Source organism: Trichomycterus rosablanca, chromosome 16 (assembly GCF_030014385.1).
Source record: "Trichomycterus rosablanca isolate fTriRos1 chromosome 16, fTriRos1.hap1, whole genome shotgun sequence".
NCBI lineage: Eukaryota > Metazoa > Chordata > Actinopteri > Siluriformes > Trichomycteridae > Trichomycterus > Trichomycterus rosablanca.
In genome coordinates, this window is record NC_086003.1 from 11,424,566 (window position 1) to 11,448,900 (window position 24,335).

Consider the following 24,335-nt stretch of genomic DNA (forward strand, 5'->3'; position numbering starts at 1 on the left):
TATAAAAAAAGTGAAAGCTATAAAAGACCTCTGACATTAATACACTGATCAGCCATAACAACATCATCTTGTTTCTACACTCACTGTCCATTTTATCAGCTCCACTTACCATATAGAAGCAATTTGTAGTTCTACAATTACTGACTGTAGTCCATCTGTTTCTCTGCATGCTTTGTTAACCCCCTTTCATGCTGTTCCTCAATGGTCAGGACTCTCCCAGGACCACCACAGAGCAGGTATTATTTAGGTGATGGATCATTCTCAGCACTGCAGTGACAATGACATGGTGGTGGTGTGTTAGTAAGTGTTGTGCTGGTATGAGTGGATCAGACACAGCAGCGCTGCTGGAGTTTTTAAATGCCGTGTCCACTTACTGTCCACTCTATTAGACACTCCTACCTAGTTGGTCCACCTTGTAGATGTAAAGTCAAAGACGATCGCTCATATATTGCTGCTGTTTGAGTTGGTCATCTTCTAGACCTTCATCAGTGCATCAGTGGTCACAGGACGCTGCTCATGGGGCGCTGTTGGCTGGATATATTTTTGGTTGGTGGACTATTTTCAGTCCAGCAGGGGCAGTGAGGTGTTTAAAAACTCTTATCCACTTTCAAAGCAACTCGAGGCAACTAACAGTCTGGTTTGCATATGCATTCATTACACAAACTAGAAATTATTGTTTGTATATAAATGATAGCTTTTTAAGGGATAAAAACAATCCAAATCTTACTGATAGATGTCACTATTACTGACTTTACAACAGACAAAAACAAAACATCAAAATCCCACATTTATTAATTAATGTGTTTAAACGAAAGCCAAATAATGCCTTTAACATTCACAGCTGCCAACTTTTAAGTGCAGTAATGAATAGTCATCTTGTGAAAATTACGAGATTCAATGATTGCTTGTCTATCAGGAAAGAAATATAATGCCATTTAACAAGACATTGTGCACCCTATGGTGCAAACACTCTTTTACTGGATATTCCAATTTTCCTAAATTACAATTCCAACACCCCCATACACACTGCTTAAAGCATTCAAGAAATGTACATCAAGCTTTGTTCATAGCTTCTTCTTTTCAATCGTCAGATTTAAACTGCTTTAAACATTTACAGAGTGCAAGCTGTATAAAAAGTTAAATAATTCCCTCCTACATGAATGTTTTATTATCTAACTACAAACCATAGAGGACTTGTATAACAGCATTCGGAGAGGGTTTAAAGCTGTTCTTGAGGCAAAATGTAATCCTACTCCTTAATCAGCTCTTGATATTAAGATGCTCTTGCAGGATTTGTTATTTTATATACATTTTTTGTTGTAAAAGCACCTGATGTGGACTTGCATGACATTATTAATGGCCCAAACTGTAACCTCAGAATGACCCCACACGGTTTGCATAAACTGCTTAGAAAAAGCAGATTTCACTTTTAGCTGATTTAGTGTCATAATAAAAAAAATATTAGATTCATTCTACTGCTGGGTAAGATATTCACAATACGTGCATTGCTTTTGCATAAAAATCTGGAACTATAATTTTGCCAATGTGCTTCTGTTGTTTATGTCGAGAAGTGTTATGAACTGACAGCTAATCATCTCTCTCTCTCTTGTGTGTGTGTGTGTGCGTGTGTTTTCAAAGGTGGGCGTCTCCCAGGACTGCTGCTCTGTTTGCATGTGTGGCAGCATCTGCAGCAACAGCAGCATTTGCACACACTCATACACGCGCATAAAAACGAGCTGCCCTTATCTCCAGCCTGGTCATATAAACAAATGAATGTAACACGCCTGTCTTGTTTTCCAGAAGGGCTGAGCTGATAGCTGGCAAATGCACCTGCAACCTAATCGCCATTCCTGCCGAGACTAGAGAGAAAGAGAGGCAGAGACTGTCACCCTTAGAAAACAAATTCCATAATAATGCCCATACTGACCCTGTTGACAAGGCATCATGAGAGCATCATGTTGAAAAATTAGGTCTGAATTTAGCAAGCAGCCTCTCAAAGACTGGGACTCTCACTCATATTATTTAAATTCCAACCCAGTTGACAAGGCTCTGAAAGGTACAAAATCAGTGCTGAATTGAGGAGGCAGGTTCTCAAGGGTGTCTTTAATGCAGCTCGAAAGCCAGCTGAGATGATGACCAGCTGCTGTCACATTCAACAAGGCTTTAAAAAGAGTAAGGAAAAGACAAGCTTACAAGACGGGCAAAAAACAACTAGATGTGGAAAAGGAGAGGGGGTTTGGGCATAGAGGGGGTACCGAGAGATGCTGCAGAGAGGGAGGGGGCAGACAAAAAGAGAGAGAGAGAAAGAGAGATGGGAGAAAACAGGGGAGGGAAGTAGAGTAGGAGGAGTGGGTGAAGCAAAGAAAAGAAAAAAACCCGAAAAAATAAGTGAAGAGCCAGAAGGGAGAACAGCAGAGAAGGAGAGAAAGATACAGAGCAAGAGAAAGAGAGAGGAAGAGAGCGACAGAGGTAGAGCAATGGAGAACACAGTCCATCTGGCAACCATGACAACCGAGGCAAGCGGACACCAAACACGGTGGCTATGAACATTTGCAAATGGAAGAAAATGGAACGAAGAAAAATGCCAAGACTAGCGCAAAATAATCTCCTCTTTAAAGAAGGATACTTTGCCTCTTTAAACCATTTGTGGTGGATTTTTTTCTTCCTTGTTTTTTTTGGCTCCATTTTTGGTTTCTTCCCTCTTTAGTGGTGGTAAGGTGTGGGGGTGAATGGAGCACTCTCTATTGCCAGTCATCACTGTGTGTTCCCCTTATTTGCAGGGAGAAATGAGAAGATCTTTACACAGACGGGTAAACCTCAACAGAGCGTCAATAGAGCAATGGAGTCCCTGAGGTGGGCTTGAACCCCCCCCCCCCCCCCCCCCCCCCCCATGTTTCTTTTTTGCAACAGATGAGCTGAAGTACCTGGAAACCAACTCATCTTGATAAAATCTGGCTGAGAATGAAATCATGTAAAGAAACTGCCAGCAGGTGAGTTTACATTCCTTGCATTGTGCCACGTTTACTACATCAGAAAATGGAAAATCTGTTGATTTGTTTTGATACCTGCAGTATCTGAATGCAGATTCTCCAATTAGTAATTTTGTTAGATAAGCAATTAGATAAATGTTTGTTTTTAAAGAGCAGACAGCAACCTGTAAACTGCATCACAGTATTTGTTTCAGTAAGGCAATGGTTAAAACTAAAATGAACTGGTAAAGATAGATATATTGTATAATATACAAGCAGCTAAGACGCAGTCTGGTGATGGAAATTGCCAACAATGAGTTCATGTTACCCAAAGAAAAAACGCATCTGATGTTATTCCATATTCAGCATAATCTCTCAATTCTTTGCATATGCTATGTATTTTTACTTCTTGAATCCGGACTGTTCTATGGGTCTTTGGGACAGAAGACCCCTCTTACGCAGGCAACCTTTTCAAAGGACACAACAATAATTAATGATTGCACTCATCAGTGGCTGTCAACAGGTGATTAAAAGTGTACAATAAATCTAATAGCAGCTCTCACTAAAGACTCTTCAGGCACCAGAAAGCCTGGAGGGCCAAATTTATGGCCAGACATGAGATAGACGAGGCCCCTCTCTGGCTATTTGCAATGCATTTAATCAATTAATGTTGCCTGAAGAAGTCCCTATAGGCAGTACAGCATGAATCTTGTATTAAAATAATTTTATGCTAGGTCAGTCCATCTGTGTAAATGAAGCTAAGTAAAAGATCACTTGACACTCATTTTACTTTACAGAAATATTTAACAATTCATAAGGATCTATGTTACGTCTGTTCAATAGATAAGTAGGCCTACAGGTAATTTGGGGGAATTTGGGGTTATTTGGCAAAAAATTTTTTACACAGAAGCCAATCATAGCATAAAACATATGAAAAATGAGGAGAAAAAAGAAATAGAGATAAGAGAAAGTATGCAGTATTTAACCAATCAATACAGATACTACTTGCATAAAAACTATGACGCTCAAATGTATGTGTTTTTGGGCTGTGGTTTTAGAGAGAAGACCCAGATGAGATGATTTTGTTTGGTTTATAAGTTTAAAACTGTTCGAAGCAGTTGCCCTGCATTTGTGCTAGAATGTCACAAGACATGGATGTTGTTTAATGTTTGTCATTTGTGGACAAGACTTGTGCGGACTAGTGGTCAGCTTCTATTGAAACATTAAAAACCCTGATTTGAATGGCAAAACCAATAATTAAGATGAAAAAAATGGGAATTTGATAAAGATCAGCAAAAAATAAATAAATAAATAAATTTTGCTCCATCAACCACTGCAAAAAATATGCCGATGACTAAACGTTTTCTGTTTAGAGAAAGGAGTGCACAGCTGTTATGATGATAACTAGAGTTTACTCTTTGTTGACATGTCGTGTCAGGTTACATAAGTAAATCTTATGCTACACACTGGCATTGCCATGATACACTAGGGAGCATTTTGCAGTATGAGGACAAACAGTAGGGCAGATGGAAGTGACAAAAATAAATGGTTACTTTTCCAAAAAATAGAAGTAAATGTTGTTGAAATGTGATTGCACAGATGGTGCGTACTTTATGTTTTGTTACAGTTGCAATGGGCAGACGTGGTAATAGTGTATCTTGCTTAAATAAATAAAAAATATACTTTGGTTTATTTAAATTGTTTAAAAAAATTTGTAAATTAACAAAGTAAAAGATTTCTGTCAAATGCTTGTATCCATCATTTTACAATAAGACAAATAAACAAAACAACATTATTTGCACATCTGAATATTAAGTACATTAAGTGTTTAATAAAACTGCTTGTATGTACTGTATATAAACTCATGTGTTTGATACAGAAAAGACACAAAAGTAACAAAATTGGCAAGAAAAAATATTGGCCAAAAAAAAGGATCCAAATTTGAAAACAATACCAGGACACGATTAATGGCACCCTTTAGTTCAGTTTATAACAAAGGACAAGATCAGCCAATCAATCTCCAAAGACCTTGGTACCTTCAACAGTTTGAAGAATGTGGTGAATATAGGAAAACTGATGACTACAAAGAGACATTTTGAATAAGGCAAAGAAACCATGCACTTCACACTAATCTGGAGGCATCTAAACTGATGGTTTTAACCTGTATCATTTGCCACAGCCTAAATAAAACAGGGCTCCATGGACAAAGGCCAAGGCGACTGAACTTTGCCAAAACTTACATAGGCAAACCACAATTCCTCTGAAATTTTTTTTTCTATTGACAGATTAAACCAATCTAGAGCTTTTTGGCAATGCATACCAGCATTATGTTTATAGACAACAAAATGAGCCCTGTAAAAAGTGTACCCTACCCACAGTGAAATACGCTGGAGGATCCATAATGTTGTGGTGCTCCTTTGCAGCCTCTGGGACTGGAGTTCTTGAATGTGTTGCAGCAACAATTAAATTAGACCATTTTAGAGCCAAATTTGAGTCACACAAAACAGGTACTACAACAAGATAATGACCCAAACATTCAAAAGTCCATAATCTTGGTTAAGAAAGATTAAAAGGGCTGTTTTAAACTACCAGCAATAACTGACCTCAATCCAGTTGAACATTTTTGCAAGTGGGAAAAAGGAACCTTGCAAATATTTGAAACATTGAGAGAACTGAAGTGGAAGAGTTAAAGAAACTACCAACAGAACAGTGCAAGAAGCATACAGATGGCCATAAAAACGTTTGGAGGCTCTCACAGTTGCAAAGCTTGTTCAACCAAGTATTAGAGAAGGGTGCCTTTATTCTTGTCCATGTCCTATACCATGTTTCTTCTTTATTTTATTTTGGAAATGACTGCAAGTATGTTGACAGGTCAACTTTCTGTTAAATACATAAGGAGATGATATTAAAATAATCTAATGATACAAATATGGTACATGTCCAACTACTTCTGAAGATATTTAACTGTTTATACTGAACAATCAAAGGTGCCACTAATGTTGATCAAAACTGTACATTATTACGATGAAAGATGTAAGGTTAAGATGTCTAAGTTATAAACACATTTATCAGTGGCAGTTCAGTGGTTCGGCTTATTAATTGGAAGGTTGAGCGTTTAAATCCCAGCTTCACCAGGCAGCCACTGTTGGCCATCGAGCAACACTCCTAATGTATTTGGCTGCAGGGTTATAATGGCTGAAAAAATAAATAAATAAAAATAAAAGCCGGCATATGCAAAAAGAAAATGTATTAATACTGTACATGTATAAACGAGTATAATGGCAAGTTTTTTTTTCAGTTTTTTCCTTTTTTCAAAATAAAAGAAGCACTTTGAAGTTCTACAATTACTGTAGTCCATCTGTTTCTTTACATACCTTTTTAGCCTGCTTTCACCCTGTTCTTCAGTGGTCAGCACCACCACAGAGCAGGTATTATTTAGGATTCAGGTATTATTGGATCATTCTCAGCACTGCAGTGACACTGACATGGTGGTGGTGTGTTAGTGTGTGTTGTGCTGGTATGAGTGGATCAGACACAGCAGCGCTGCTGGAGTTTTTAAATACCGTGTCCACTCACTGTCCACTCTATTAGACACTTCTACCTGGTTGGTCCACCTCGTAGATGTAAAGTCAGAGACGATCACTCATCTATTGCTGCTGTTTGAGTTGGTCATCTTATAGACCTTCATCGGTGGTCACAGGAAGCTGGTCATGGGGCGCTGTTGGCTGGATATTTTTGGTTGGTGGACTATTCTCAGTCCAGCAGGGACAGTGAGGTGTTTAAAAACTCCATCAGCGCTGCTGTGTCTGATCCACTCATACCAGCACAACACACACTAACACACCACCACCATGTCAGTGTCACTACAGTGCTGAGAATGACCCAACACCCAGTACCTGCTCTGTAGTGGTCCTGTGAGAGTCGTTACCATTGAAGAACAGGGTGAAAGCAGGCTAACAAAGCATGCAGAGAAACAGATGGACTACAGTCAGTAATTGTAGAACTACAAAGTGCTTCTATATGGTAAGTGGAGCTAATAACATGGACAATGTGTGTAGAAAGAAGAAGGTGGTTGTAATGTTATGGCTGACTGGTGTATGTCATTATTTATATATAAAAAAAGAAAAAGAAAAAGGGATAGATTGAAAGTGAAATAAGTATAGAGAAATGCACACGTACAACATTTCTGTAAGCATTTCAATGTTCAGCTAAATCCCATGTGTGCAGCTAAATAATTGTTAGTTATGGACTTAATACTTTTCTCATGGGTGAAATCAGGATTGCTTTATACCTTTTTTTTTTTTTTTTTTTTTTTTTTTTTTCAGACATGCTTAAATGCTGCCTTTTTTTATGCCAGGGATTTGTCATCTAGATGAGGCCAACTTTCATAACTGATCTCATTTACACAACGTCATTATTACACAATCCACTTTTCATCTTGAGTAATGGACCATTTTTAAGCCTCAAAAAATGTCCATGATCACATAATGCTAGGTTCTTTTTATTTGATTTCACTGACACCTTTTAAACACAGTAGCTGTTTATTACTAAAGCATCCCAGGGGAGAGAAATTATAATAACAGAGCAAAACCAAAACACATAATTATCACTACAAGTGATTTTGATAATTGGATCATTACCATTAAAAGTGTTGGCTGATAGCGCACATTAAAAATAGCCCTCTTGCAGCAGTATCTGACACTTTTACTGATTGTGCTAGCTACAGAGGCCAGAAATGTCCACAGGATGTCTGGTGGTGTGGGATGACAAATGCTTGGAGGACCGAAAAATGCAGTGATGTATACTTTAGACAGACACAAACCATAATACAGATGCTGTTTGAATCCAACTGTTCCAACTGTTGAGTGTCCTCTGTTCCAGCGAGACGGTGTGTTTATGAATTGATGATTTCTGGTGTACACACTTGACACATTTGAATTTCTTTGCTAAGAAATGTGTGCTGTCATATCCCATTTTCCGAGCTGCAGCGCTGGCTAGTGGGTAAAGTCATTTTGTTTCATTTTGTTGATAAATTATTATGATTATATATTTGAATTGAGTCTATAAACCAATATAAATATAACATCTGCAATATTCTCCTAAATTTTAATCTGGGCCTTGTAATGTAGCTGTGATTTTGACTTGCAGCAGGAGCGATGAGGCTAATGATGCTGCTCTTCAAGAAGCATAAGCCCTGACTAATGTTAAGCACTCACTGTGAGTCATGTAAAAAAAATGCAGCAGTCAGATTTTATGTAAACAGCACTTTAAGGTTACGGTTGTATGTGAGGTCATGAAAGACATAAAAAGAAAGAAAGAAAGAGAGAATGAAAAAAAGCATGCCACACAAAGATAGCACTGTATTTCCCCTGTGTTATAGTAAACAGCTGTCACTGCCTAATCTGAGTCTCAGACGGATTATTTAAACCATGTGTTTAAAAAGTGCTGGCAGTGGTGCTGCTCATGGGTACTGTGTAGCTTTTACATCCCTCTAAAATTCTATGTGGTATACAAACATTACAAATTCTAAGTATTAATTAAACAAAATTCTAATTAAAGTGTGATTAACAAATGTTAATTACCCATAAATTAATTATAGAATAGCACATTGTTTTATATATGGTAAATAAAACCCTCAATCAACATCCAAACAAAAGCTAGCTGACCTGCAGCTTGCAGATATGTGTTCAAAAGTGTAAACAGGTAGAACCAATACCTGTAAACCAGGGGTGTCAAACTCATTTTCACCGAGGGCCACATCTGCATTATGGTGACCCTCAAAGAAGCTAATGTAATGTATTCTGCTGTGATTGCAGTCTGCCTTTTAAGTCTTGGACGATTTGTTGTTTTTCTTGGAGGCTAAATTCTGTGTTTGGTGTCAAAATGGCAAATTTATACTATATATTTATACTATACACTGATCTGCCATGACATTAAATCCACCTCCTTGTTTCTACACTCCATTTTATCAGCTCCACTTACCATATAGAAGCACTTTGTAGTTCTACAATTACTGACTGTAGTCCATCTGTGCATCTCTGCATGCTTTGTTAGCCCCCTTTCATGCTGTTCTTCAATGGTCAGGACCACTACAGAGCAGGTATTATTTGGGTGGTGGATGATTCTCAGCACTGCAGTGACACTGACATGGTGGTGGTGTGTTAGTGGGTGTACTGCTGGACTGAGAATAGTCCACCAACCAAAAATATCCAGCCAACAGCACCCCATGGGCAGCGTCCTGTGACCACTGATGAAGGTCTAGAGGATGACCAACTCAAACAGCAGCAATAGATGAGCGATCGTCTCTGACTTTACATCTACAAGGTGGACCAACTAGGTAGAAATGTCTAATAGAGTGGACAGTGAGTGGACACAGTATTTAAAAACTCCATCAGCGCTGCTGTGTCTGATCCACTCATACCAGCACAACACACACTAACACACCACCACCATGTCAGTAACACTGCAGTGCTGAGAATCATTCACCACCTAAATAATACCTGCTCTGTGGTGGTCTTGTGGGGGTCCTGACCATTGAAGAACAGGGTGAAAGCAGGCTAAAAAAGTATGTAGAGAAACAGATGGACTACAGTCTGTAATTGTAGAACTACAAAGTGCTCCTATATGGTTAGTGGAGCTGATAAAATAGATAGTGAGTGTAGAAACAAGGAGGTGGTTTTAATGTTATGGCTGATAAGTGTATATCTACATTTATATTGTACTCACAAACACGGCCTCATAACACAAGAGACATACCGGGTTTTCTTCTTGAAGCACAAACTTGTATTCAATTTCCCATATTTCATTAAATTCTCTTCCTTCTGCTTCAATTTTCTGTTTTTGTACATTTTGGGATTATTTGTAAATATTTCTCAACGTCACTTGTTGGAAAACCGCCTCAGTTAAACGCTGATGTGGAAACACTGCCATCTAGTGGTGGGATGCGGTCACTTTGCGGGTCACAAAATTGGCATGCATTGTGGGAGATGCAGTTTATGTACAATTTTACAGGGTTTTTTTAGACAATCATACGTCTTTTAAGCTCTCGCTGGCCACATAAAATGACGTGGCGAGCCGGATTTGGCCCGCGGACCTTGAGTTTGACATGTGCTGTAAACCAATGTTCTCCTAAATAACATTTTATAGAACGCACAAAAAAATGAAATGAGGCCTTGAAAGAAAAGAACACAGTCCCTACGGCCCAACATCATGGAGGTTCACAGATGATTTATTGATTGATTGATTACATTATTGATCCCCAAAGGGAATCGTAGTGTTACAGAAACAATTTACTAACATCACAAGCATCACACAAACATGTCCCTGTAGTGCAGAAGGAAATACAATAAAATAGAATCTAACGTAATGTAAAAATAAGATATAAAAATATTTTTTAAATATATAGAAAATTTGTTGAGGGGTTGCTTTGGTGCCTCTGACTCTGGATGGACTTGACAATTAGTATGGCCTCATGAAATATGAAGACTACCAAAGAATTTTAAAGCACAGTGTAGGGCCTGGTTTTAGAAAGCTGGGTCTCCATCGGAGGTTAAGGGTCTTTCAGCATCCAGACATAGACAAAGTGCTAGAGAGTGGCCAGCAATAAATCCTGATCTAAGTCCCATTAAATACCCGTGGAGAGAGATCTAAAAACAGTAGTGAGAAGAAGGCACTTTTTTAAATTTAAAAGACCTGAAGCAGTTGGTAAAAGAAGATAGGCACAAAATTCTAGTAGAGATGTATAAGAAAGTCATTCACTCATTTATTCATGATTACAGGAAGAGATTGATTTCACTTATTGTTTTCAAAGGGTGTGCCGTTAAATATTAAGCTGATGGAGCCAGTTTTGTGCAATCCATTTCTGAAGGGCTGTGTGTAATAATATTTGACTGTTTTGCTGTTCTAATGCAAAAAATAAATAAATAAATAAATAATCATAAGAATACCATTCAAGCATTTGTCATTGCATCAATTTTCTGAAAGAAATGGTACATTTGCTGAACGATTATGTTGTGGATTTCATTTTAAATAGATATACAGTAATTATCATTTTTATCCTTCAATCCACACTTAGCTATAAATAAAGACTGAAATCTCTTATTCACAAAATGTCTTTAGGCTCTTTGCTGTGGCACTTCCAATTGTAAGCAGGTGCATTTTGTTTGCTTCAATTACTCTAGAAATGATTAAAAACAACCATCTCTGCAGGAATCAATTAAATCAGCCCTTTATGGCAGAGTATCAAGACAGAAGCCACTGTTAAGTAAAATTTACATGACCGCATTCTTAAAGCATGTGAAGGACTCTGGCAACATGAGGAAATAGATAATGTGGTCTGATGAGGCACTGTTTTTCGCACTGCACATTACCTGGATAATACTATCACTATGGTGAAATATGGCATCATGCTGTTAGTGTGCTTCTCAGCAGCAGGTACATGGAAACGGGTGAATGCCACCAAAAACAGGAACAGTCTTGAAGAAAACTGTGGTGACAGTTCATCTTTCAACACAACAGTGACCCAAAGCATACATCCAAACAACACACACTCAACATCTAATCTGATTAAGCTTGATAGTGTGAAAGAAGAAGAATGAAAAATGGGATAAACTGCTTAAATCCAGGTGTGCAAAGCTTGTAGAGACATATCCTAGAGGATGCACAGCTCTAACTAAAGCTGTGTCTGAACACTTTAGTGAATAAGATATTTTAGTTTTTGATTATAAAAAAAACTTTCTTTATATTCATCATAGACTGTTGAGCAAAAATAATAATTACGCCGCTCAGGTGGCGCAGCGGTAAAACACACGCTGTTCACCAGAGCTGAGATCTCGAATACATCATATCGAATCTCGACTCTGCCTTGCCGGCTGAGGCTGAGCGGCCACATGAACAACGATTGGCCTGTTGTTCAGATAAGGGGCGGGATTAAGCCGTATGGGGACTCTCTCTCAGACTAGTGTGATTACGACCTTTGCTGGCTGGTTGGTGGCGCCTGCACGGAGATGGGAAAGGAGTGCGGTAGAGGGTGTGGCTCTCTGTACACAGCGCTGTACTGCACTGCACTCGTCAAGTGTAGGTGATAAGATGTTCAATTGCTGTGCACGTGTCGGAGGGGGCGTGGAGCAGCCTTGTCCTCCCCAATCAGGAGCAGGGACCAGCATTAGTAGGAGGATGATTCACGGGCAGAAATTGGATGTGCTAAAGTGGGAGAAAAAGGGGGAAAAAAATTATATCCAATTATATCTATATCAAATCCACAAGACAATAAAGTGGGAAATATATATATAATATCTTTTTTATTATCTGCACTTCTGCTTAATGTTTTTTGGCACTGCCAAAATATTACTGCGTACCTAATAAGAACACATTGATCAGTTAAATCTTTCTTGGCCTATTCTGCAGTTGTGGTCTGTTTGAAAACCTAGTGAGCTACCTTGCTGTCTATTGCCTACATAGGCAGCTGCCTAGGTAGAGTGGATTCTAATAAGTCATTGACTTATAAGTCAGATCATTCAGACTTGCTACTTAGACAGCAATTACATCAGTTTTTGCTTACTAAGCTAACACAGTTAGCCTCATGCCATTCAAACCAATGGGATGAGGTGGCACAACAATTAGCATGCCAGCTAATATCTTCCTCTGTGTACCAAAAATGGTTAAATTAGCACTGATGAGCCCGAATTTGCAAATAAATTACACTTGCACATGTTTATACAAATTAAAAATCAATGACAATTTATATACATTTGAAAATAAAGAAAGCTCTACATTCATCCGCCATATTTGTATTTTTTTGTGAGAAAAGCTGTGCCGCACTGAATGCTGGGATTGCCTTTACTGCTAAAGAAGAATCAGGTGCTCCCTCATTATTCAGTCAAAATAACAGTCGAATTTAAGGTATCTTACTAGGCAGCATTTTAAGGTATCTAAGAATTCTAACATCCTTCTTCTCGGGAGTGCGCATAGAATGGCTTAAAATGCTGTTTATGTAGAGAGCTCACTAGGTTTTCGAACACACCCAAAATCACAAAAAAATATTTGGATATTGTAAGGAAAGTCTAATTACAATATAATTTGAGTAAACTATTTAGGAATAGTTGGACCCAAATGCTTTGCATCACCAATCTTATCTTGAGCAGACCATCTTGTTACATTGGTCAGTGGTAAAAGAAGATGTAAATAGAATCCTGCAGATCTAACATCCTAAATGTTCTGCCAGTTGCCAGGAGACTAGAGGTTAATCAGTGAGTGCATGAACTACAGCGTGTTTTGCTGGCATTTTGAGGTGAATGATTAAATATATAGGGTTGATACAGTTTCACACACACTCTCTCTGGTTCATTCTTCCTCTCTCATCTTCACTATGTATCAAAAAGCAAACATTATGCATGCTGCTCCTTTCCTCTCTTCTCACAAAGTTGTGTTTTGAACCTGCGCTTATTGCCGCAGGCAGAGGCCTGAACAGCCCACTGAGGGCTTTGGTGTTTGTTTCCATGAAATGAGTAATTTCTATAGCTGAAACACAGCTGCATTGCTCTACCCACACACATTTCAGGCATATGCACACTGCTTTTAGTACTGCTCGTCTGCACACTATGTCCTTAACACCGCTAGTGCATTGAGTAAGTAGCATTAACCTGTGTCAGGTTTTATATATTGTTCAACCCACACATTTTCCAAGCCCATGACTTATGACTATGAATTTATTGGAGATTGCTGTTTTGTTTTTCTGTTAATCATCTATCTGTGTAGGCTGTGTAGTTCACAGAGGAAAAGTAATTGTACTTTCCTATATAAAAACTAAACACCATTAATGTTCATTGTGGAGATATTGTTGCACTGGTTATGGCAGGATATCAAAGCAAATTATTTAGTGATCCACTGAAAAGCAGTAAATATGATTAGATAAGTTACCAGAACCAGGTCTCTATGTCCTTTAGTTGCAAAACAGGCTGCTGTACATTCATCTGCATTCACCAGCTCACTGGCTAAGCAGAAAAGCAATCAACACATACTTTAATGGTGGTAAAAAAGGAAAAAAAATTATCATATAGATCAGGACAGCTCAACTAAATTCTATATTCAAGAAATCTGCCAACCACTGACCACTGGTATTCCTATCTGTGTTGTAATGTGTGTTTGTATGCATGTTTGGGTAATATAATATAATATAAAATAATGGGGTTGTTTTTGACACGTATACACTGAAAATAACACAAATATAATATAGAAACACTGAAATACAATTGAAAACAGTAAAAAAACAATAAAAAATACAATAAAACCTGCTCTTTACCGTTACTTCTTTAATGTTTTCGTACGCTTCTGAATCAAGAATTAAGATAGGTTTAGTGTTATGTCGTTCTTTCAATACATTAAGTCTAAGCATTAAAACGCTTAGCTCTCAAGCTATAACACAAGTTTAAAAGGGAAACAGGAGAAAAATCCAACTAAACATACTGTAGATGTATGTGCACTTTGACGACGTCTTACCGAACCACTCAAGCCAAGCGCTGAACAAAGCAGCTGTTCATAGTTAATTTGTGGCACGATGGCTAAGTGGGTAGCACTGTCACCTCACAGCAAGAAGGTCCTGGGTTCGATCCCCAGGTGGGGCGGTCCGGGTCCTTTCTGTGTGAAGTTTGCATGTTCTCCCTGTGTCTGCGTGGGTTTACTCCAGGTGCTCTGGTTTCCTCCCACAGTCCAAAGATATGCAAGTAAGGTGAATCGGAGATACCAAATTGTCCATGACTGTGTTCGATATAACCTTGTGAACTGATGAGCCTTGTGTAATGAGTAACTACTGTTCCTGTCATGAATGTAACCAAGTGTAAAACATGACGTTAAAATCCTAATAAACAAACATTGTTAATTTGAAATTCAATAAATAATAATAATAATAATAATAATAATAAAAACACTGAACACATTGAGTTTAAGGTAAACATAGAGCTTAAGGGTAAAAATTTCTTGACGAAGGGCATCGAGTTTCAAAGATTTCGAGTTTAAGGGACGTTGAGTACAGGGTACCACTGTATATAGCTTTACGCATTTGTTTCTTTGACCCTGCCAAATATTTAAAATTATTTGCAGGTAGAGTAGATCAAATCAATAATGGCAGGTAATTTTTGTGTTGCATCTTGCCATGATCACATATTTAAGCACTGCATTCAGAATAGGGCTATGCACACATAGTGGGGAGGTATGAAATCTGTATGCAAATGCAAGTTCTATTTTTTCTGTTTTAATTATGTATTTATTTTTATTTTATTATTTCATTTTATTTTATTACTTACTTACTCCTCTTTGTCCCCTGTGGGACATAAGGCTTCAATGAGCTCTCTCCATCGCATGCGGTCCTTGGCAGCATGTTGTGCTTCACCCCACGACAGGTTCATCTTTTGGAGCTCTTGTATTTCTTGTGTTTTCGGAGTCTTGTGTTATTTTTATTTTATTTTATTATTTCATTTTATCTATCTATCTATCTATATAAAAACTTTTTTTTATTTAAATATATAAATTTGTAATGAGGTTAACTATCATGTATGTAACGTACATTGAATTAAATAAACCTATTTATATTCATTAATTAATAATTTAATAATAAAGTTAATAATCCTACAAATTAATTACTCCTTATAAGCCTTGTATTTTGGAACACTGGATGTAAAGTCTGTTGTAGGGCGTCACTAATACAGGGCATCATTCATTCAATTACCCACTCACTCATACACATCTACAGGCAATGTAGGGTAAATTGATAACATGTCAAACATTCAGGCTTGTTCAGTAACCAGAAGTAAGAATCAAACCTGGGTCTCTGGGAGCTCTGTGGCAACATTTTTAACTGCTATGAAACTATTCCACACAAGTCTTTGTTCCTTTGTTTAACATGTTTGCTCATAAAACAATCAGCCTGCACCTCAGCAAACATTACTGGGATCATCAATAAATATACTTAGGACTTAGCTCTGGGTTGAGACCTCTGCTTAACTGACTTTCTGTCTCGCTTGCTTGCTCCGTACTGACACCCTGCTATAAATTTTTTGCTCTGGTTTTTGGGAACTAAGTCTGTAACTGGTGGCAGCTTAATGGTTTTGTAGCAATTGGCATGACACAATCTCAGGTTTTCAGCTGCTGCTAGTTTCCTTGTTTCTCTGGTGAGCAGGTGGATTGAGTAGATGGTGGAGTTGCACCCAAGCACTTTTGTTTCTTCTTAAGTTTGTCCCTGTGTTTTCTTTGTTTCTTGTTCTGTGGACTGCAGTGTTTCTGATCTGGTAATGTAGCTGTCTGTATTTTCTATTCTAGTCTCTCTATAATTTGTTTTTATTTTTTTCTCAAGTGTTTCTTACATTTACTTTGACTTTTATTTCACTGCAGACAGAACCCAAGATATTTCAACTTCATTTCATTCCTGCATTGCAAGCCTGCAATACATTTTGTTGCGTCAGTGCCTTTGGCAGAGGTTTTCTAAACTTCTGTAATGGCGGCTTTAACCCTTTGATGCACAACCTGGGTCAGAAGTGACCCAACTGAGTTTTTATTTTCTATATCTTTGCAATAAATTAATTTTGTCATTCAAGCTTCCATGAATTCCTCAATTAACTTGTTAACTCACCTAAAAAAACATGCATAATTGAATTGACTGCTCTTAAAAGTGTTTTGTTTTGTAATACGTTGGCTCCGGTGCACAATGCGTATTCCGCATTGTGCTCAGTGTTTCTATATTTAGGAGACACCTTTAACAATTGTGACTAAATGTAATACAAGCAAATGAGGGTTAAGGGCCTTTGTTTAAAGACCAAACAATGGCTTCTTGGCAGCAGTGGGGCTTAAACCAGAAACCTTTGGATCAATGTTCCAGTAGCTTAACCTCTGAGACAACACTGCCCTTTCTTGGTTACTAGCTAGAACTGTCACCCAAACATAGGTTAAGCTGATACAATGTAAAAAAAAAAAATGAATAAAATAATAATGTAAATATTTGTCTTTGTAAAAAAAGACAAATAAGTTGTTAGTAAGTATCTTTTTAAAGAGTGCAGGTTAGTCTTTATGTAGCCAAATTGTTGGTTCTCCATATACAGTGCCTTGCAAAAGTATTCAGCCCCCTTGAACTTTTCAACCTTTTGCCACATTTCAGGCTTTAAACATAAAGATATGAAATTGTAATTTTTTGTGAAGAATCAACAACAAGCGGGACACAATCGTGAAGTGGAACGAAATTTATTGGATATTTTAAACTTTTTTTAGAAATAAAAAACTGAAAAGTGGGGCGTGCAATATTATTCAGCCCCCTTGCGTTAATACTTTGTAGCGCCACCTTTTGCTGCGATTACAGCTGCAAGTCGCTTGGGGTATGTCTCTATTAGTTTTGCACATCGAGATACTGAAATTTTTGCCCATTCTTCCTTGCAAAACAGTTCGAGCTCAGTGAGGTTGGATGGAGAGCGTTTGTGAACAGCAGTTTTCAGCTCTTTCCACAGATTCTCGATCATGGGCCTCTTGGCTGCATCTCTGATCAGTCTTCTCCTTGTTTGAGCTGAAAGTTTAGAGGGACGGCCGGGTCTTGGTAGATTTGCAGTGGTCTGATACTCCCTTCATTTCAATATGATCGCTTGCACAGTGCTCCTTGAGATGTTTAAAGCTTGGGAAATCTTTTTGTATCCAAATTCGGCTTTAAACTTCTCCACAACAGTATCTCGGACCTGCCTGGTGTGTTCCTTGGTCTTCATGATGCTCTCTGCGCTTTAAACAGAACTCTGAGACTATCACAGAGCAGGTGCATTTATACGGAGACTTGATTACACACAGGTGGATTCTATTTATCACCATCAGTCATTTAGGTCAACATTGGATCATTCAGAGATCCTCACTGAACTTCTGGAGTGAGTTTGCTGCACTGAAAGTAAAGGGGCTGAATAATATTGCACGCCCCACTTTTCAGGTTTTTATTTCTAAAAAAAGTTTAAAATATCCAATACATTTCGTTCCACTTCACAATTGTGTCGCACTTGTTATTGATTCTTCACAAAAAATTACAATTTCATATCTTTATGTTTAAAGCCTGAAATGTGGCAAAAGGTTGAAAAGTTCAAGGGGGCTGAATACTTTTGCAAGGCACTGTAATTGCATTTACTCAGCATTTTTTAAGAGTTCAAGAGAGGCTTTATTTTTCATTTCAGCTTCATACAAGTACATATTCAAATGAAACAACGTTCCTCCAGGACCAGGGTGCAACATAGAACAAAAGTGCAAAACAATACAATATGCACAGTGCAGATACAAACAGTACAATAAATATAAAAGACATTTCTAATCTAAAAGTAATTGAGGGAGACAAGACTAGAGATAAGTATAGTGATGGCCAGTACATGGTACTGAGTCAATGATAGGTGAGGTAAAAAAACACTGACACAGCCCAATGCCATGACAGACCCTGGCTTTTGGACTTGTTGCTGATAACAGTCTGGATGGTCCTTTTCATCTTTGGTCTGGAGCACACAGCATCCATTTTTTCCAAAAAAGACCTGGAATGCTTATTTATTTGACCACAATACATGGTTACACTGTGTGATGGTCCATCCTAGATGCCTCCGAGCCCGGAGAAGTCAACACCGCTTCTGTACATGGTTAACATAAGGCTTCTTTTTTGCACAGTAAAGTTTTAAGTGGCATTTGTGCATGTAACTCCATATTTTAGTGCTTGACAAAGGTTTGCCAAAGTAATCCCTTGTGGTTATATCAGCTATTGTTGAGTGGCGGTTCTTGATGCAGTGCCGTCTGAGGGATTGAAGATCATGGCGTTCAGCTTAAGCTTGCACCCTTGGCCTTTACGCACTGCCATTCCTCCCAATTCCTTGAATCATTTAATGATATTATGCACTGTAGAGGGAGAAATATGCAAATCCCTTCCAATCTTTCTTTGAGGTTCATTGTTTTTAAACATTTCAATTATTTTCTCACACATTTGTTGACTAACTGGAGATCTTTGCTTATCAAAGACTCAGCCTTTTCTGGATGCTGCTTTTGTACCAAACCATGATTACAATCACCTGTTGACATCATCTGTTTGGAATCACATCATTATTTAGTTTTTTTCTTCCCCTTCCCAACTTTTTTTGGAATGTGTTGCAGGCCTGAAATGCAGGAATGGAGGTATATTAACAAATGAAATTAAGTTAAGCAGACAAAACATAAAATATCTTGGGTTCAAACTGTCTATAATCAAATAAAAGTGAAAGTAAATGTAATAAACACTGTGTTTTTATTTTATTTGCATTTTCCATACTGTCCCAACTTTTTCTGATTTGGGGTTGTAAATTGGAATACTTTTAGCTAAGCTGAGATGTATTGGTAGAACTGTTATTGAAATAGAGCTAAATTAATGAAATTGTGAGATTATCTACTGCTTGGATCCAGTTTAAAGCCCCACCACTGCTAGATTGCCACTGTTGGACCTCTGTACAAGGCCCTTGACTCTTAATTGCTTGGATTGCATGTGCACAAGTGTAAGTCACTTTGGATTAAAGCATCTGTTAAATATCTAAAATGTAATATAAGAGGACAAACAATACTCATCACAGCCAGTAACCGGAGGCAGTAATTGACCCTGGTCTCCATCAGGTCACCACTCAGGAAAAACTCACTTAATACTGTAAAGGAAAAAACCTTGAGAGAAATTAGCAGTGAAATCAGCAGGGACCCATCTTTCATGGATGGCCTAGAGGATAATTAAGATGAATTAGAATTTGTTTAAGAAACAGACACTAGATGGTAAAATATACAATGAATTCTAACAAAAGATTTAACAAATTAAAGCATGACAAAAGTAATTCAAGTTAATCTTTCTAAAAAGAGTCTAACAATGGGTTCCCTGCATTGTCAATGCAATCACTGCAGATCCCCGTCACATCCAGCATCTAGCAAGAACACTATTGTTGTCATGGTATCCTCAAATCTGTGGGCTTTAGCCAGAACCACCTTGCACCTTGTGGTAAAAAAAGCAAAAGATGTAGTTAAAATCTAACTGAAATTACTAAGACACAGCTGTGCAGAATATAGAATGAGACTCCAACATCCCTAATTATTAAAAAGGAGGACCAGAAGGTACCAGAGCCATGTGGACTCTCTCAGGAAATTAGCATCTACCTCCCCCGCCGTCAAAAAAACGGAATAATGATATGTCAGAGGCAGAGGACAGAAACCCAGCATTCCTGATAACTATAAATCTTTAGAACCATGACCCGCAAGCTCTGTGTTAGGGTTAGGGTTTGTCTAAAGATAGGGTGGACAGTCCCGGTTCTAGAGCGCCAAAACCTAGCACAGAAAATATGACCCAATATATTATATAGAAAACCGGCAAGCAGGTGGAACAGACCAGACTACCAGGCTGCCCAGACCACCAGGACCAGAGCTAGACAGGCCTGATTTAGACTAATCAAAAGCCTAAATAAATAAGTATGTTTTAATCTGGACTGGTTCTGTATTTGAAACCCTCATTCCAAAGTTGTGGGGCCATGAATGAGAATGTGCTTTCCAACGCAGTACATTTTTTATTTTGGTAACTAAATGAAGCCTTGCAACTTATGGACATAGTAAACACACTAGGTTGTAATGCTTAACAAGTTCACTTAAATATTGCAGAGTCAGGCCATGTAAGGCTTTATACACCGATCAGCCATAACATTAAAACCACCTCCTGGTTTCTACACACACCATCCATTTCATCAGCTCCACTTACCATATAGAAGCACTTTGTAGTTCATTTATTTCTCTACATACCTTTTTAGCCTGCTTTTACCCTGTTCTTTAATGGTCAGGACCCCCCACAGGACCACCACAAAGCAGGTATTATTTCGGTGGTGGATCATTCTCAGCACTGCAGTGACAATAAAATAGAGGTTGTGTGTTAGTGTGTGTTGTGCTGGTATGAGTGGAGAAGACACAGCAATGCTGATGGAGTTTTTAAACACCCCACTGTCACTGCTGGACTGAGAATAGTCCACCAACCAAAAATATCCAGCCATTAGCGCCCTGTGGGCAGCGTCCTGTGACTACTGATGAAGGTCTAGAAGATGACCAACTCAAACAGCAGCAATAGATGAGCGATCTTCTCTGACTTTATATCCACAAGGTAGACCAACTAGGTAGAAATGTCTAATAGAGTGGACAGTGAGTGGACATGGCATTTAAAAACTCAGGCAAGGCCGCTGTGTCCGATCCACCTATACCAGCACAACACACACTAACACACCACCACCATGTCATTGTCACTGCAGGGATGAAAATGATCCACCACCCAAATAATACCTGCTCTGTGGTGGTCCTGACCATTGAAGAACAGGGTGAAAGCAGGTTTAAAAGGTATGTAGAGAAACAGATGAACTGCAGTCAGTAATTGTAGAAGGAGTGCTTCTATATGGTAAGTGGAGCTGATGAAATTGACAGTGAGTGTAGAAACAAGGAGATGGTTTTAATGTTATGGCTGATCAGTGTATCTACAAACCCCAATTCCAGAAAAGCTGGGACATTTTTGAAAAACACAATAAAAATAAGAATCTGTGATTTGTTGATTATCCTAAATCTTTATTTAAAAGTAAAAAAAAAAAAGAAGAGATTTAAAGTAGATAAAGTAGAAAGAAGACATTTCCAATGTTTGTTCATTTGTGCTGCACTATACATTTTGAATAGGAGACAGATACAGTATGGACTGCAGGCAGGCCAGTCAAGCACACTTTGTGTTTACAAAGCCACATTGTTGTAGTGCATACACAGTGAGGCCTGGAATCAGCCTGCTGAAATAATCATGGACTTCCCAACAAAAAACCGTTGTCTTGATGGTGCCATGTAAATCTCTAAAGTGACAACATACGCTTCCACAATAATGGTACATTCACACATATGCAAGTCACCCATGCCTTGGGCACTGATGCACCACCATAACATGACAGATGTTGGGTCTTGCGCTTTTTACCATTAACAGTCTGGGTGGTCTTTTTCATCTTTGGCACATCTCAACATCTGATCTGACCACAGCACACATGTCCATTGTCTTTCTGACCATTTAAAATGAGCTCGGGCCCAGAGAACACCATTTCTGCATAGAATTGATGTAGGGTTTTCTCTCTGTGTAACAAAGTTTCAGGTTGCATTTCTTGATGCAGCAGTAGACTGTGTTATGGGACAACAGTTTTCTGAAGTACTCCTGAGCCCATGTGGCTATATTTATCAAAGCAGCATGATTGTTTCTCATGCAATGCTGTCTGAGAGCTTAAAGATCACAAGCATTCAACAGTGGTTTTTGGCTCTGCCCCACACAGACTGAGATTCCTTAAATCTTTTCACAATATTATAAACAGTAGATGGTGAAACACTAAATTATTTTTAATCTTGCATTGAGAAATGTTCTTTTTAAAATGATTCTCTCACAAAGTTCTGCACAAAGTTATCCTTCACCACCCATCACTGCTGGTAAAAACTGTTCCTTTGGTGGATCCTACTTTTCTACCCAATCATGAATCCCTCATCAGTTACCAGTTCATCTGCTTATTGTGGAACACTTTACTTGTAAAGTTTTATTTTGCCCCATCTCAACTTTTTTGATGTGTGATGCAGGCATCAAATTATAAATGTGTAATTATTTAGATATGAACATACACACAAATAAGTTGATCAGTGAAAACATTGGAAATCTTTGTCAGTTAAATAAAGATAAACATTGAAAATCTTTTGTGCAGTAAATACAAATTCAAGAGAATCAACAAATCAAGTCTTGTTTTTACTGCATTTTACAAAATGTCCCAACCTTTTTCCAGGAATAAGGTTTGTACAATGGAATGGCCCTGGAATTCAGATGACTGTGGTTGCTGGCATCTATATTGTGGTGGCAATAACGCACATGTCAAAGCTGAGAGTCTCTTATAACCAGAGCACTTTTCTCAGCAGGTGAGTCACTATGCAGGGAATACCTGTTACACATGCGAATCTGAAAGTGTTGTGCTTAGCATAGTGCTGAAGTCGGGAACTCTCTGTACTCTCTGTGCTGGTGGCATTCGGGACAAGTAAAACCGTTTATCAGCATTCTTCTCTATCACTTTTTTTATCTCAAGCCTTGCACCCTTCTAATGCTGAAATCTTCTGTCAGACTAACAACAAAGCTACAGTTTTTACACTTACACATAAATTATCACTAACAATGGTGACAGAATAACTAAACATACCACACTCAGCAAAGAAAAAAGAGCATGAGCCATGTTGAAAATAGGATACTTAGCATTGATTGATGAATTGCAAGCAAGAAAGAACAACATCCCCTGTGTTATTATGTTTCTCTTTTGGAAAATAAATCAACTAGAATATAATAGGTAGCCAGTCTGGAGGCTGTAGTTTTGGAAGTTGGTATCTACACAAAATACATTTTTGCCTTTTATAAAATAAAGCACCTATAAAAATGATGCAAATGAACTAGAATATGCTACATTCTTTTTACCATGGCCAATGCAATTTATTGCTAGATTAAGTAGCTGGCCAGGATGCTATATTTACTAGTTATTAACAAAGAAATGCGACCCCTTGTTTATCAAAAGATTATTAAAAGTTTGATGACACTGTTGCTGGAGAAAATTTAGAATAAAGGATGTTATGGTACATTTTATATGCATTTACTCTGTGCAAAATGTAACATATTGGTAACATATTGCATGAACAAACATTTAACATTTTTTATTTTAAAATAATAACATTTAAAATCAATAATAAAAAAAATAAAATTAAGTAAATTGGCACCCAGGTGGTGCAGCAGGATATTCCGTTAGCACACCAGCGCCAAGATTCTGAACTCCTCGGTTCGAAACTCAGCGTTGCCACCGGTCAGCTGGGCGCCATCTACCGGGCATAATTGGCAGTGCCTGCAGCAGACATGGTTCTGCTAGGGCGGGATGACCGTGCTATTTGGGTGGGGTCTTCAAGTACTGTGTAAGGATAGAGAGGTGCCTGTGCAGAGTGCATAGGTGAAAAAGGGTTTCACAAAGGGCTGTGCGCGAATCGGAGGAGGCGTGAGCAGCAATATACCCACCTCGAAAATAGGAGAAAATGCATAAATAAAATAGAAAATGTATTTTTTTAGTAAATTACCATATTACCTTATTTTTAACAAAATCACCGTCACTGGCACTACGAGAAAATGTAACTGACTTATTTTTACTTATTAGTTACAGCAAAAAAAAATTATTGGCAGTCATCTAGATGTTTTTTTTATTATTGTGACACAAAGCTTTGAGTTGTTTTTTGGTCAACAGTGGTTTGCGCCTTGCAACTCTACCATGGATGCCATGTTTGCCCGGTGTCTATCTTACTGTGGAACAT

The 24,335-nt window shown here is 38.1% G+C and overlaps 1 protein-coding gene across 1 annotated transcript in view; it reads left to right on the forward strand.

Annotated features, from left to right (window-relative positions):
- Positions 1-2,928: 2,928 nt before the first annotated feature.
- trpc5a (transient receptor potential cation channel, subfamily C, member 5a) overlaps positions 2,929-24,335 on the forward strand; it is an 84,153-nt gene continuing 62,746 nt past the window's right edge. Inside the window, exon 1 of the mRNA XM_063011290.1 lies at positions 2,929-2,990. The gene's annotated coding sequence lies outside the window, so the exon portion shown is untranslated. The remainder of the gene's footprint in view (positions 2,991-24,335) is intronic.